The sequence below is a fragment of the Oncorhynchus kisutch genome, unplaced genomic scaffold (genome assembly GCF_002021735.2).
Source record: "Oncorhynchus kisutch isolate 150728-3 unplaced genomic scaffold, Okis_V2 scaffold3968, whole genome shotgun sequence".
NCBI classification, from domain to species: domain Eukaryota; kingdom Metazoa; phylum Chordata; class Actinopteri; order Salmoniformes; family Salmonidae; genus Oncorhynchus; species Oncorhynchus kisutch.
In genome coordinates this window covers 155,798-171,870 of record NW_022265913.1, presented here as the reverse complement: position 1 = coordinate 171,870, position 16,073 = coordinate 155,798, and the positions used below count along the sequence as shown (strand labels likewise).

Genomic DNA, 16,073 nt, shown 5'->3' with positions numbered 1-16,073 from the left:
CCTATAGAGGTGGTTTAGTCAGACTAGAGCCCTATAGAGGTGGTTTAGTCAGACTAGAGCCCTATAGAGGTGGTTTAGTGAGACTAGAGCCCTATAGAGGTGGTTTAGTCAGACTAGAGCCCTATAGAGGTGGTTTAGTCAGACTAGAGCTCTATAGAGGTGGTTTAGTCAGACTAGAGCCCTATAGAGGTGGTTTAGTCAGACTAGAGCCCTATAGAGGTGGTTTAGTCAGACTAGAGCTCTATAGAGGTGGTTTAGTCAGACTAGAGCCCTATAGAGGTGGTTTAGTCAGACTAGAGCCCTATAGAGGTGGTTTAGTCAGACTAGAGCCCTATAGAGGTGGTTTAGTCAGACTAGAGCTCTATAGAGGTGGTTTAGTCAGACTAGAGCCCTATAGAGGTGGTTTAGTCAGACTAGAGCCCTATAGAGGTGGTTTAGTCAGACTAGAGCCCTATAGAGGTGGTTTAGTCAGACTAGAGCCCTATAGAGGTGGTTTAGTCAGACTAGAGCCCTATAGAGGTGGTTTAGTCAGACTAGAGCCCTATAGAGGTGGTTTAGTGAGACTAGAGCCCTATAGAGGTGGTTTAGTCAGACTAGAGCCCTATAGAGGTGGTTTAGTGAGACTAGAGCCCTATAGAGGTGGTTTAGTGAGACTAGAGCCCTATAGAGGTGGTTTAGTGAGACAGCAGCTCTATAGAGGTGGTTTAGTCAGACTAGAGCCCTATAGAGGTGGTTTAGTCAGACTAGAGCCCTATAGAGGTGGTTTAGTCAGACTAGAGCCCTATAGAGGTGATTTAGTCAGACTAGAGCCCTATAGAGGTGGTTTAGTCAGACAGCAGCTCTATAGAGGTGGTTTAGTCAGACAGCAGCTCTATAGAGGTGGTTTAGTCAGACTAGAGCCCTATAGAGGTGGTTTAGTCAGACTAGAGCCCTATAGAGGTGGTTTAGTCAGACTAGAGCCCTATAGAGGTGGTTTAGTCAGACAGCAGCTCTATAGAGGTGGTTTAGTCAGACTAGAGCCCTATAGAGGTGGTTTAGTGAGACTAGAGCCCTATAGAGGTGGTTTAGTGAGACTAGAGCCCTATAGAGGTGGTTTAGTCAGACTAGAGCCCTATAGAGGTGGTTTAGTCAGACTAGAGCCCTATAGAGGTGGTTTAGTCAGACTAGAGCCCTATAGAGGTGGTTTAGTCAGACTAGAGCCCTATGGAGGTGGTTTAGTCAGACTAGAGCCCTATAGAGGTGGTTTAGTCAGACTAGAGCCCTATAGAGGTGGTTTAGTCAGACTAGAGCTCTATAGAGGTGGTTTAGTCAGACTAGAGCCCTATAGAGGTGGTTTAGTCAGACTAGAGCCCTATAGAGGTGGTTTAGTCAGACTAGAGCTCTATAGAGGTGGTTTAGTCAGACTAGAGCCCTATAGAGGTGGTTTAGTCAGACTAGAGCCCTATAGAGGTGGTTTAGTCAGACTAGAGCCCTATAGAGGTGGTTTAGTCAGACTAGAGCTCTATAGAGGTGGTTTAGTCAGACTAGAGCCCTATAGAGGTGGTTTAGTCAGACTAGAGCCCTATAGAGGTGGTTTAGTCAGACTAGAGCCCTATAGAGGTGGTTTAGTCAGACTAGAGCCCTATAGAGGTGGTTTAGTCAGACTAGAGCCCTATAGAGGTGGTTTAGTCAGACTAGAGCCCTATAGAGGTGGTTTAGTCAGACTAGAGCCCTATAGAGGTGGTTTAGTCAGACTAGAGCCCTATAGAGGTGGTTTAGTGAGACAGCAGCTCTATAGAGGTGGTTTAGTCAGACTAGAGCCCTATAGAGGTGGTTTAGTCAGACAGCGGCTCTATAGAGGTGGTTTAGTGAGACAGCAGCTCTATAGAGGTGGTTTAGTCAGACTAGAGCCCTATAGAGGTGGTTTAGTGAGACTAGAGCCCTATAGAGGTGGTTTAGTCAGACTAGAGCTCTATAGAGGTGGTTTAGTGAGACTAGAGCCCTATAGAGGTGGTTTAGTGAGACAGCAGCCCTATAGAGGTGGTTTAGTGAGACAGCAGCTCTATAGAGGTGATTTAGTCAGACTAGAGCCCTATAGAGGTGGTTTAGTGAGACAGCGGCTCTATAGAGGTGGTTTAGTGAGACAGCGGCTCTATAGAGGTGGTTTAGTCAGACTAGAGCCCTATAGAGGTGGTTTAGTGAGACAGCAGCTCTATAGAGGTGGTTTAGTGAGACAGCAGCTCTATAGAGGTGGTTTAGTCAGACAGCAGCTCTATAGAGGTGGTTTAGTGAGACAGCAGCTCTATAGAGGTGGTTTAGTCAGACAGCAGCTCTATAGAGGTGGTTTAGTGAGACAGCAGCTCTATAGAGGTGATTTAGTCAGACTAGAGCCCTATAGAGGTGGTTTAGTGAGACAGCAGCTCCATAGAGGTGGTTTAGTCAGACAGCAGCTCTATAGAGGTGGTTTAGTCAGACAGCAGCTCTATAGAGGTGGTTTAGTCAGACAGCAGCTCTATAGAGGTGGTTTAGTCAGACAGCAGCTCTATAGAGGTGGTTTAGTCAGACAGCAGCTCTATAGAGGTGGTTTAGTCAGACAGCAGCCCTATAGAGGTGGTTTAGTCAGACTAGAGCCCTATAGAGGTGGTTTAGTCAGACAGCAGCTCTATAGAGGTGGTTTAGTCAGACAGCAGCTCTATAGAGGTGGTTTAGTCAGACAGCAGCTCTATAGAGGTGGTTTAGTCAGACAGCAGCTCTATAGAGGTGGTTTAGTCAGACAGCAGCTCTATAGAGGTGGTTTAGTCAGACAGCAGCTCTATAGAGGTGGTTTAGTCAGACAGCAGCTCTATAGAGGTGGTTTAGTCAGACAGCAGCTCTATAGAGGTGGTTTAGTCAGACAGCAGCTCTATAGAGGTGGTTTAGTCAGACAGCAGCTCTATAGAGGTGGTTTAGTCAGACAGCAGCTCTATAGAGGTGGTTTAGTCAGACAGCAGCTCTATAGAGGTGGTTTAGTCAGACAGCAGCTCTATAGAGGTGGTTTAGTCAGACAGCAGCTCTATAGAGGTGGTTTAGTCAGACAGCAGCTCTATAGAGGTGGTTTAGTCAGACAGCAGCTCTATAGAGGTGGTTTAGTCAGACAGCAGCTCTATAGAGGTGGTTTAGTCAGACTAGAGCCCTATAGAGGTGGTTTAGTCAGACAGCAGCTCTATAGAGGTGGTTTAGTCAGACTAGAGCCCTATAGAGGTGGTGACTTGGAATTAAATAATAGTCATCAAAAAACTAATTTGATCAAATCCAATTTTATTGGCCACATACACCTGTTTAGCAGTGTTGAAATGCTTGTGCTTCTAGTTCCGACAGTGCAGTAATATCTAACAAGTAATATCTAGCAATTCCACAACAACTATCTAATACACACAAATCTAAGTAAAGGAATTGAATTAAGAATATAAAAATATGTGGATGAGTAAAGATAGAGCGGCATAGACTAAGCTACAGTAGATAGTATAGAGTACAGTAAATACATATGAGATGAGTAATACATAGACTAAGCTACAGTAGATAGTATAGAGTACAGTAAATACATATGAGATGAGTAATGTAAGATATGTATTCAACCCGCATAGTGCATTTAATGTCAACAACAAAAAATGTATGTATATCTATCTATCTATCTATCTATCTTTATTTAACCAGGCAAGTCAGTTAAGAACAAATTCTTATTTTCAATGACGGCCTAGGAACAGTGGGTTAACTGCCTGTTCAGGGGCAGAACGACAGATTTGTACCTTGTCAGCTCGGGGGTTTGAACTTGCAACCTTCCGGTTACTAGTCCAATGCTCTAACCACTAGGCTAGCCCTATTCCCTACCCTGCCCTATAGGGAATAGGGCTCTGGTCTAAAGTAGTGCACTATATAGGGAATAGGTTGCCATTAGGAACATGACCTTCTGTCATCGCCTGCTTTCTCTGAGGATTGTTTAATTGGTCTGCAGTATTCTTCACTGCACTCTTCAAGGCATTGAGGCCCCATTTCATGTGTGAGACTGATAAAACTCACTTCCAAACATGGTAGTTTCTTCACACTCTAGGCTAAATCAAGTAGTCAAGGCAACCATGAGTGACATTCATATTTAAACAGTGATGAGGGGTTTTGACAGACACAGGTAGTTGCCAGCTAGAGACAGTAATACAGGTTCAGTTCCTCTTGTTTTGGTTCAACAGGAACAGAGAGTGGAAAAGGACAACACTCTGTCCACAAACTGTGGGAGATTTATGTAGTGATTCGTGTGTGTGTGTGTGTTTAACTTTTTGCGAGTTTGTCTGTGTATTTTTTAGAAAAAACCCTATGTATCAGAATTAGACTGGTGTCCATTTTTGCATTTTTGTGAAATATTAATCTTCGTTGGGCCGCTGGTGTGAATGGTATTCCTAGTGTGCTCTCTGTCTCTCCAACACACACTATTCAAAAGCCTGCACCCTCTGCTGTGCCGGCGGGATAAACCGTTCCCTGTGATGAAGATTTGGGCTCAATGACAGGATTTTACCTTTTCAAAATGTGTGAAGGTTTTTAGAGAATGCATTGTCACACCACACTGTCACACACACTGGATGGATAGTCTGTTCCTGGAAACCCATGGCCCCCTGCCAGCTCCAGGCCTGGGGTTTTACCCTGCAGCTTTAGCTAGCTGTGTGTGTGTGTCCACACAGCCCTGCACAGATGTGAAAGCATTACCACAGAGGCCTAGCAGGCAGAAACGAACTCTCTCTGTACCGTGGCTGTGCTCTTCACAAGGCCTTCTCTATAAAGGCCTACTGCTAAATGGATACAGTCAGTTCTGCACGAGCTGCTGTATTAGTTCCAGCTGGGCCTCTGTAAGGAGCGTCAACTGTTTGGGGAAGTTCCCCTGTGTAGAGGCAGGCAGACACACAGGGTTTGTGTGTACCCTCACTAACCTCCTCTCCTGCTGTGCTCCCCTCTCATACAGTATGTCTCTAGAGATCATTTGCCCTATATGGGGAGTTGGGTTTCCTTCAGACGTTGACAAGTGGGATGTTAGCTTGACGGACTGTCGACAAGTAGGATGTTAGCTTGACGGACTGTCGACGTTGACAAGTGGGATGTTCGCTTGACGGACTGTCGACGTTGACAAGTGGGATGTTCGCTTGACGGACTGTCGACGTTGACAAGTAGGATGTTAGCTTGACGGACTGTCGACGTTGACAAGTGGGATGTTAGCTTGACGGACTGTCGACGTTGACAAGTGGGATGTTGACAAGTGGGATGTTGACAAGTGGGATGTTAGCTTGACGGACTGTCGACGTTGACAAGTGGGATGTTAGCTTGATGGACTGTCGACGTTGACAAGTGGGATGTTAGCTTGACGGACTGTCGACGTTGACAAGTGGGATGTTAGCTTGATAGATTGTCCATATGTTGTGGCTCTCATGTCGGGGCTTCGTCTCATTTTAAACTGAAAGCAGAAGTACAGAGATGGTTGGTTCGACCTCTTCTCAGAAATACAAGTAGCTGAAATGTTGTGTTCTCTCGTATTTTGGGCTACTTCTCCAAGGCACAGCCGTCTGTCTGTCTGGCAGCTCTGAGCTGTGTGTGTGTGTGTGTGTGTGTGTGTGTATACACACAGCCTGTTACTGTCTGTAGTACTACAGTAGATATATACACAGCCAGCCAGCCAGTTCCCACATCCCTACTTATCTGTCAGTGTGCTGGGAGAAAGTCCATTGGATTAGAGTGAGGCCTGTTCTAATCCGTGAGAACTCTCCTCCTCACACCCTGGGTAGTAGGCTCTCCCACATAAGGCCCAAATGGCACCCTATTCCCTACATAGTGTAGTGTACTTACTTTTGATCAGGGCCCTACGGGCTCACTATGTAGGTAATAGGTTGCCATTTGGGATTCAGACTGCATTGCACTGCCAGTCCAGAGTAATCACTCTTAACTTAACCCACCTTCTGCCTCGGCATGTCTCGGAACGGTACGAATCTTCCCCTGGCAAAGATAGTTGATTCAGTCCACCTAAATCATCCCACTCACAACAGTCCTATTCCCTTTCTAGTGCACTATGTTTATGTCCTATTTAGGGTTGCACACAGGTGTAAACTTTGTGAGAATTAACGGGAATATATGGGAATTAACAGAAATATATGCAAATGAATATTAACACCATTTAAATGTAGATGTTTTTTGTATTGGATATATTTACCATATCATATGGAGACAGAAACATAAACCTTTTACCTCATCATATGTAGACATAAATCAAATGATTAAATCCTTCTAATAGAAATGTAAAAAACAATTTAGTTATGAATTGAACTTTAATTAAATGAGTTGACTCTTCACATGGGATGATTTCACTGAACAACCAAAGAAAGGGAATATTGAATGATCCATCGCATCTCCCAAAAATGTTTTCAACATACATCTGTAAAATTATAGTCTAGAAACTAAAGCTTTGGTTGTCTTCCTCTCAGGCTTCCATGTCTTCTCCCTGGACCTCCTCAATGTCCACCTCTTAAACATCAGAATCTGAGGCCTAATCTTCACTGTCACTTTCCAACCAATTTTTCAACCCTTGTATTGGTCAGCCTGTTGCCTGCTTTGGTGTGTGTGTTCCCAAACAAGGACCACTTGTGCTCTGAGGTGGATGATGGTGGGATTGGAGGATGATGGAGGCAACAGGGAAAAGAGCCTCAGATCCACAAAGTCCTTTCCATCAGGTGGCTGATGAGACATGTTGTCACGACTACCATATTGCATCTCCATCCCAAAGCCCTTGCTTGGAAGTGGACTTCAACAGACTGCCAAGAACCTTGCCCTCATCCAGGCCAAGGTGGCGAGACACGGTAGTGATGACACCATAGGCCTTGTTGATCTCTGCACCAGACAGGATGCTCTTACCAGCATACTTGGGGTCCAACATGTATGCTGCAGCGTGTTTGGGCTTCAGGCAGAAGTCTTCACGCTTTTTGATGTATTTCAGAACTGCAGTTTCCTCTGCTTGGAGCAACAGTGAAGTGGGCAGGGCAGTATGGATTTATTCTCTTACATCTGCAAGCAGAGTCTGAACATCAGACAGGATGGCATTGTCTCCCTCAATGGCTAGTGCTATAGGTTTCAGGCTTACCACTCTCTCCCAAAATACATCATCCATGAGGATCCTCTTGATGGGGCTGTCCATATTGGCAGACTGTGATATGGCCATTTCTTGGAGAGACTCCTTCCCCTCCAGGAGACTGTCAAACATGATGACGGCACCACCCCAACGGGTGTTGCTGGGAAGCTTCAATGTGGTTCTCTTATTCTAATCACTTTGCTTGGTGAGGTAGATTGCTGATGAGCCTTCACATACCTAACCATTTCCTTGGCTCTCTTGTAGAGTGTATCCATTGTTTTCAGTGCCATGATGTTCTTGAAGAGCAGATTCAATGCATGAGCAGCACAGCCAATGGGTGTGATGTGAGGGTAGGAACTCCTCCACTTTAGACCCAGCATCATATTCGCAGCATTGTCTGTCACCAGTGCAAATATCTTCTGTGGTCCAAGGTCATTGATGACTGCCTTCAGCTCATCTGCAATGTAGAGTCTGGTGTGTCTGTTGTCCCTTGTGTCTGTGCTCTTGTAGAATACTGGTTGAGGGGTCGAAATGATGTAGTTAATTATTCCTTGCCCACGAACATTTGACCACACATCAGAGATGATTGCAATACAGTCTGCTTTCTCTATGATTTGCTTGACCTTCACTTGAACTCTGTTGAACTCTGCATCCAGCAAATTAGTAGATAAAACATGTCTGGTTGGAGGGGTGTATGCTGGGTGAAGAACATTCAGAAATCTCTTCCAATACTCACTGCCTGTGAGCATCAGAGGTGAACCAGTTCCATACGCAGCTCGAGCAAGACATTCATCAGCATTTCTCTGACTATGTTCCTCCATTGAGTTAAAAAAACATCTGATTCCAGGAAGACCATGAGCTGTTGCTATCGATAAGGTGTCTGATTACTTCTATTCGAGGTGAAAATGATGAGAGGGACTTTTGTCAGAGGTTGCTTGTTGTGAGCACTGAGGGAACTTTATGCACTTGGCCAGATGATTCTGCATTTTTGTTGCATTCTTCGCATATGATCTGGCACAGTATTTGCAAATGTGCACAGATCTTCCGTCTACATTAGCTACAGGGAAATGTCTCCACACGTCAGATAGTGCCCAGTGGAATTTTCCTGTAAAGATGAGAAAAAAATGAGTAAAAAACAACGAAATACAATTCCATGTACAGATAAATAGTTAAGCAGTTAGATTAAACAACTCCTTTGTCAGATAAATGTTTTAAAATGAAACATGTATGGAAACAGGTGAATTAACACTCCTCAGTCAGCAGGCTCAGGCAAGCTAAAACACACATGGTAGCAAAAACTAATTGGCAGAAATTGATACGTTAGAAATGATTTAAACACACTTTGCTGTAGGCTACTATTTACTAATTAACAAATAATAATGTATGTCATTTAAAATATATTCACCCCACCCAGTGTTCTAATCAAAACTTACCAGAAAGCATGTAGTCCTTGGCTCAGACAGTGTAGTAGTCTGGGCTCAATAGAATCTCATTAGTGTACAAGATCTTGAGAATCAGCTGTATATGTGATGGATGAATGCACTGTGGTTACATTAAATTGGGGATAGTTTAACCAAAATATGCCACAAGACCTAGAATTGCCTTATGTGTATCCCACAAAAAAAGGTTCACTGTTATAAGCGACATTTTTTGATACATTTAAGCAAAATTCCCTAACTTCCCGGGCTTAATTTCCCATGGAAAATTTCCAGAAAAATTCCGGAAATTTACCGGAAAGTTTCCGACCCTTTGCAACCCCAGTCCTATTCCCTTTCTAGTGCATTTCTAGTGCGTGTATGGCCAGAGCCTCCGAGACATATCTGAAGCAGAATAGTATTGGGTCATCTCACAGTGGTCTGGGTGGCTCCAGGTTTATGTCCACCAGGACTGGGTCATCTCTCAGTGGTCTGGGTGGCTCCTGGTTTATGTCCACCAGGACTGGGTCATCTCTCAGTGGTCTGGGTGGCTCCAGGTTTATGTCCACCAGGACTGGGTCATCTCTCAGTGGTCTGGGTGGCTCCTGGTTTATGTCCACCAGGAATGGGTCATCTCACAGTGGTCTGGGTGGCTCCAGGTTTATGTCCACCAGGACTGGGTATCTTTAGGGTCCAAGTGGTGCTCAGGTTTGGGTGTTACAGATCATGTACTGTATGCTGAGTAGCTGCCTGTAGCCTAAGCTAGCTAGCTACCTTCCTTAGGTGTTGTGCTATTGTTAGAGGATGGGGATGAGTGCTAGTGCTCTTTCAGATACTGGTTCACACACACACACACACACACACACACACACGCTCTGTGAGCCTGATATGGTCTCCTTCTTATCGGTGTGTCTTTGATCTTTCCAGTGGCGTTGGAAACCTGCTGCCAGAATACTGTCACTCACTGCAACTCTGCTTTCATTTGACTGTTACATCTCTGTGTTCATAACTACAAGTCACCAAGTGATTTGTCATCCGAGTGACTTGTTTAACAGTGACTGCTTTGCTCTTGTCTAGTCTACTATTGTCCCGTATTGTTTAGTTTGATAAAACTCTGTGACCGGTCTGGTGGGTGAGATTTGATGGCCTCACCCGTCCTGTTTTCGCCTCCATCTGTCATCTCACTGTCAGTCATATAATGGATATAGTGCTCTGAATTGATTGAACTATATCTCTTGGTTGAACCCATTAACCCATTGCCTTCTGAGAGTGCTTTCTCCCTATGCTGCCACAATAACCTTGACTGGGAGTGGGCGTACTGTACATAGCCATAGAAATTGACTTTCTACAACGAACATTCCTATTCCAGTCAAATATCCATGGTCTGGGGAGGCTTTTACCATTCTACTAATTCTATTTCTAGGCTTTGACCATTCTACTAATTCTACTTCTAGGCTTTGACCATTTTACCAATTATATTGATATGGTCCATACAGCACCACTCACTGCCTGCCCTGCCAGTAATTCTGACCACCACAAATCCTTGGAAATGGTGACTAGCCACTCTGATCCCAGCCTTCCAGCCATTTCCCCATCTGTATTAATATTTGATATGTGGAAATGGAGAAGGAATTTATCAATGCCCTCCAGGCCCAGCCCTGGCTCTGACCAGTAATACCACACACCCCTCTGTTCTCATATCCTGGCACACACAAACACAGACACACACACAAGCATGCACATTCCACACACACACACGAGCATGCACATTCCACACACACAGACACCTAAACACACACACACTAACTGAAAACAACTGGGCCCAGATTACTGCACTGATGCTTGGCTTGGAGATGTCCCTAAGGACTGGGAATAACATTGGATCATTTTCCACAGAGAAAGCAGAGCGAGAGAAATACAAAGCATATTAATTCCATTGTGGATTTGGCTGATCTGCCTCTCCGTACACACACACATACGTACACACTGGAGAGCTTTGGAAGGATTGTTTTCATTGGAGGTTGGTTCAGTGTGTAGGAGGGGGTGAGTTTAGCTGTTAGTCTGAGCCAGTGGTGAGGCAGGGATCAGGTCCTCTGTTGTATCTGGCTCCCTCTGGGCTGGAGAGGGCTTGTTTTCTGGATGGAGAGCCTGGCCAACTGCTTGTTTATCTCCATGCCCAGACCAGGAGGAGGGAGTAGGAGGAGGAGAAACTACAGATAGCAGGAGGAGAAACTACAGATAGCAGGAGGAGAAACTACAGATAGCAGGAGGAGAAACTACAGATAGCAGGAGGAGAAACTACAGATAGCAGGAGGAGAAACTACAGATAGCAGGAGGAGAAACTACAGATAGCAGGAGGAGAGGAAAGCCAGGGGGTTGGAACACTAATGTACTATGTGGAGGAGGAGGAGGAAGGAAAGAGGAGGAGAAACTACAGATAGCAGGAGGAGAAACTACAGATAGCAGGAGGAGAAACTACAGATAGCAGGAGGAGAGGATGAGGGGGAGGAGAGGAGAGCCAGGGGGTTGGAACACTAATGTACTATGTGGAGGAGGAGGAGGGAGTAGGAGGAGGAGAAACTACAGATAGCAGGATGTGAGGATGAGAGGGAGGAGAGGAGAGCCAGGGGTTTGCGATTGCAACACACACAAACTTTGTATGTGGAAAATGAACCGGGTCCAGGGGATACGCATCTGATTGTTTGACTGAGAGAGCATCTGGCTGAGTGCAGGGTCAGGCGTGTTGGGGTGATGTGGAGGGCATCTGGCTGAGTGCAGGGTCAGGCGTGTTGGGGTGATGTGGAGGGCATCTGGCTGAGTGCAGGGTCAGGCGTGTTGGGGTGATGTGGAGGGCATCTGGCTGAGTGCAGGGTCAGGCGTGTTGGGGTGATGTGGAGGGCATCTGGCTGAGTGCAGGGTCAGTCCTGTTGGGGTGATGTGGAGGGCATCTGGCTGAGTGCAGGGTCAGTCATGTTGGGGTGATGTGGAGGGCATCTGGCTGAGTGCAGGGTCAGTCATGTTGGGGTGATGTGGAGGGCATCTGGCTGAGTGCAGGGTCAGTCATGTTGGGGTGATGTGGAGGGCATCTGGCTGAGTGCAGGGTCAGGCGTGTTGGGGTGATGTGGAGGGCATCTGGCTGAGTGCAGGGTCAGGTGTGTTGGGGTGATGTGGAGGGCATCTGAAGGTGTAACAGGCCGGCTGAAGCCTGACCTGCCTGGCTGTTGGTGTTTATTACACAGATGAAAGAGCTTCCACGCCGAGCTCCACGTGCCACAGAGAACCACAGGATTTAGCCTGCTCCAGATCTGTTTGGGCTGCAGGGCCTATAGCCATTAGCCAATGACCACATGAGTTGGCAAGACAGCACAAAACAGATCTGGGACCAGGCTAGTAGGATTTTTATCTTGGAATCATGTACAGCACCACCTTTTGGCTCCATGTTTCCTTTCCTTGTTGAAGGAAGGAACCTGTCTGACTTGCTGCTCTGTGTGCTGTGGTCTGGTTCTCCACTGTGGTCTTATGTTGTTAAACTTAGCCCTTGTGGTCACTGGTCAAACCTGAAGTAGGACACCTTGTGACTTGGAGAGCAGGGAGGAACTGGTTTGCTACCACTAAGTCTCTCTCTCTGTCTCTTTCTCTCTCTCTCTTTCTTTCTCTCTTTCTCTCTCTCTTTCTCTCTCTCTTTCTCTCTCTCTCTCTCTCTCTCTTTCTCTCTCTCTCTCTCTGAATTTAACACGAGAGGCCAGTGGCCCGGCCGATGACACACTCCTATAGCTAACCATTCTGCGTGTGTTAGTGATGTCATTAAAGAGTTAATGCATTCTGAGCTATTTTGCACATGCGCTTAATCTAGTCCACAGTCAGGTCACATGTCATGGTTTGTAAATGCACAAACAAACACCTGTGTTGTATTCTAAGCAGCAGTGTGCTAAATGTGTCTTTTGTGGTTAGCCACCGTGGTGGAAGAAGACGAGGCAGACAGTACAGAGGTGGCAGAGACGAACATGACAAGCCTTGCAGACCCCCCTCTTCAGTTCTCACACTGGAGACGAACATGACAAGCCTTGCCAACCCCCCTCTTCAGTTCTCACACTGGAGACGAACATGACAGGCCTTGCAGACCCCCCTCTTCAGTTCTCACACTGGAGACGAACATGACAGGCCTTGCCAACCCCCCTCTTCAGTTCTCACACTGGAGACGAACATGACAAGCCTAGCAGACCCCCTCTTCAGTTCTCACACTGGAGACGAACATGACAAGCCTTGCCAACCCCCCTCTTCAGTTCTCACACTGGAGACGAACATGACAAGCCTTGCCAACCCCCCTCTTCAGTTCTCACACTGGAGACGAACATGGCAAGCCTTGCCAACCCCCCTCTTCAGATCTCACACTGGAGACGAACATGACAAGCCTTGCAGACCCCCCTCTTCAGTTCTCACACTGGAGACGAACATGACAAGCCTTGCAGACCCCCTCTTCAGTTCTCACACTGGAGACGAACATGACAAGCCTTGCCGACCCCCCTCTTCAGTTCTCACACTGGAGACGAACATGACAAGCCTTGCCAACCCCCCTCTTCAGTTCTCACACTTTGACAGGATGGCACATTTCTTGCTGTTTTTGACATATTTTTGTTCCATGTTTTATTTGGCAGAATTGGCAAAATTATTTTCTTTTTTTTCCCTTCCCAATTTCGTGGTATCCAATTGGTAGTAGTTACAGTCTTGTCTCATCGCTGCAACTCCCGTACAGACTCGGGAGAGGCGAAGGCTGTATCACATCCGGCCGTGATTGGGAGTCCCATAGGGCGGCACACAATTGGCCCAGCGTCGTCCAGGTTTGACCGGTGTAGGCCGTTAACTGACTTGCCTAGTTAAAAAAAGGTTGCACACACTGACCAAAAAGTTATTTTGTTGGCATTTACGTATGTCCCCGTTACTAGTAAAAACATAACATCAAAACATTATTCTTTCACTTACTTGCTGTGCTGTTTCGTTGTTCATTTGTCCAGTCGTTTCATTCTCAACCAGGATTTCTATGGGAGTGTCTTTTGGGTCTTTGGTGTCAGAAAATATACTATTTAACACTATTTGAGGTGTCAAATAGACTCGTTGACCAATCAGGACCTGAGTATTGACTGCACGTCACATAATCATTTAATGTGTTCATACATTTATTACGTAGTTATTACACATCGATTACACTCGTATTTCATGTCACAACGATTCATCGATACATATGCTATGATGCTGGTAAAGTTGTCTCGCGCACCTACAGTGCTGGTCATTAAAAAAAAGAAGCTAGCTCATTGATGCAGGCAATGTTCTAAACCAAAAACATAGCAAAACGACAATCTGTTTCAGTAGCTTTATTTAGCTAGTTAACTATATAGCTAGGTGTCATCTAAAATAACCCTAATTTATAAGACAGTTCTTATTTGATTAATGGTGGTCGGACCCATCTGTGAAGCTAGCCACAATAAGGATTAGCCACAATAGTGGACTTTGTGGTTAGCCTTCAAAATAAAAGTATGGCATAATTATACTATTTGTATTCATTCGCATCACCGTCAATTACATACTTTTATTTTGAAGGAAAACCGCAAATTCCACTATTGTGCCTAATCCTTACTGTGGCTAGCTTCACAACACAACCCGGTCAGGTCGAGCCTCACTAGCCAGATGAAGCTAGCTGGCTGCTTATAACGTTAGCTTTGGGCAATAGGGTTAAGTAGCTGGCTAGCTATTTATTTTCATGAACTGAAGTTCAATTTCAATAGGCGAACAACAGCATGTGGCAACCGAGCTAATACTGGATTCATAAATCATTGCTAAGAATAATGAAAATGTCTGCAGTTTCTTTTGGTCATTGTTTTCAGACAGGTTGTATTGGTGCTAGCTAGATACCAAGCTAAAGCTAGCTACCCCAGAAGTTGCGGTCGAACAAATGATGCTTTATTACCAACGTGGAATTGTAAACACGTCGTTTGTGGCCGGTGTTTGCTTGTTTGCAGACTTTTTGTACAGCTTTGGCAGTGCTACTGTATCTTCCTTGACACACAAAGACCCAAACGGCATTCCATAGTATGTATGTCGTGAAGCTAATAGCAGTGACGCTATTACTGTGTAACTAAGGGAAGGGCAACATCTGAAAATGGCACACTTGGTAGTGTGTACCGGTGCTCAACCAGTCAGTGAAAGCCAACATCACCCATGACAGAGAGCGGTTGATTGTCAAGGGCAATGAATTCCTTTATCTTGGATTTAATGGATTTTGCCTTTGAGTTGTCTCGCTGAAATTTTGTTACTCTTTCAAATGACTGCTGGACTTGTTGACTGCTTGATCCACACAGCAGACATTAGGAATGCTGTGTTGCACGTGTAGCGCAAAACTTTACGTGGCGTCATTACGTCATGTACCTACGTTATATAGGTATGCACGTCAGCTTTGACATCGACGTTAAACTAGACATCGGCCGATACCGATATGTTCACAGATATATCGTGCATCCCCAGTGAAAATTGTATGTTTCTATGTTTTGTAGTAAAACAGACAGAGGAAGATAAGTGTTTCCAATTACATCACCGGGTGATTTTTCTATTTTTTTAACCAATTATGAGGAGGAATTTGCATCTTCCTCCATCTTTTTTTACTGCAAAACATAGAAACGTGCCATTTTCAGATTGATATTGGGGTGGTGCTGGACATGGTAAATATGAAGCGGATCAGTTTTGAAATGTCCCTTTTAAAAATATTGATAGTATGCAGGTGGAACCTTTATTTCCAACTCCGTCTTTCCAAAGCTAATGTGTATATGTGCCCTGGGACCCCTGATCCTCGTTAGAGCTGCTTAATGTCTAATGGTCTCATCTGGGCTGAGTGTGTTCTCAGACCCACCTTCCCTGCTGTGTTTCCATACACAGAACCCGATCCCTCTGAAACCTGGTAATGACTTGGCTTAATGAGTTGCATCTGTGCTTTGGTGACATTCAGGGTCCTCCTGCTGGTGCTCGGTGGATTTAGGTGGCTTGAACTGACATGGGCTTTATGGCTGCACAGGTGAAAGATGCACACAGACAGATACGGACACAAATACACTTGGTTTCTTCTTCTGTAGGGTAGCCTGTGATGCTGGCAGATTGTCTAGAGACCCAGGCTAGTAATGCCTGTCTCTCTCTGCCAGCTAAAAGGACTAAATCACTGCTAATGCCAAAACTAAAATCCCCGGAAATACAATTGCTTTAGTGCTTTCACCAGGCATTGTTCTAATCCATCCTCGTGTAATGCCCCAGGTGCAGATTTCAGAGCAACCCCATCCTTACCCCCATCAGCGGATTAAAACCATCATATCCTCCACGGAAGTAGACTTTTTTTGGGGGTTTTTCTGGGCTGGAAAATAAGGCCATAATGAAACAAATAGATGTCTGACCTTTTTTGTGAAACTGAAGGCTGAATCCTGTCTGCTTTTGATATAATCCATCTGACCAGGAAGGAATGAGGATGATTAATGACTAGGTTTGTGGACCGATAGGGCCTCCTCCCACCC

At 45.4% G+C, this 16,073-nt stretch overlaps 1 protein-coding gene across 14 annotated transcripts in view; it reads left to right on the top strand.

Moving 5' to 3' along the window:
* Positions 1 to 16,073, top strand: part of LOC109880172 (serine/threonine-protein kinase WNK1) — a 180,446-nt gene that overhangs the window by 78,267 nt on the left and 86,106 nt on the right. The gene's annotated exons all lie outside the window — the stretch shown is intronic.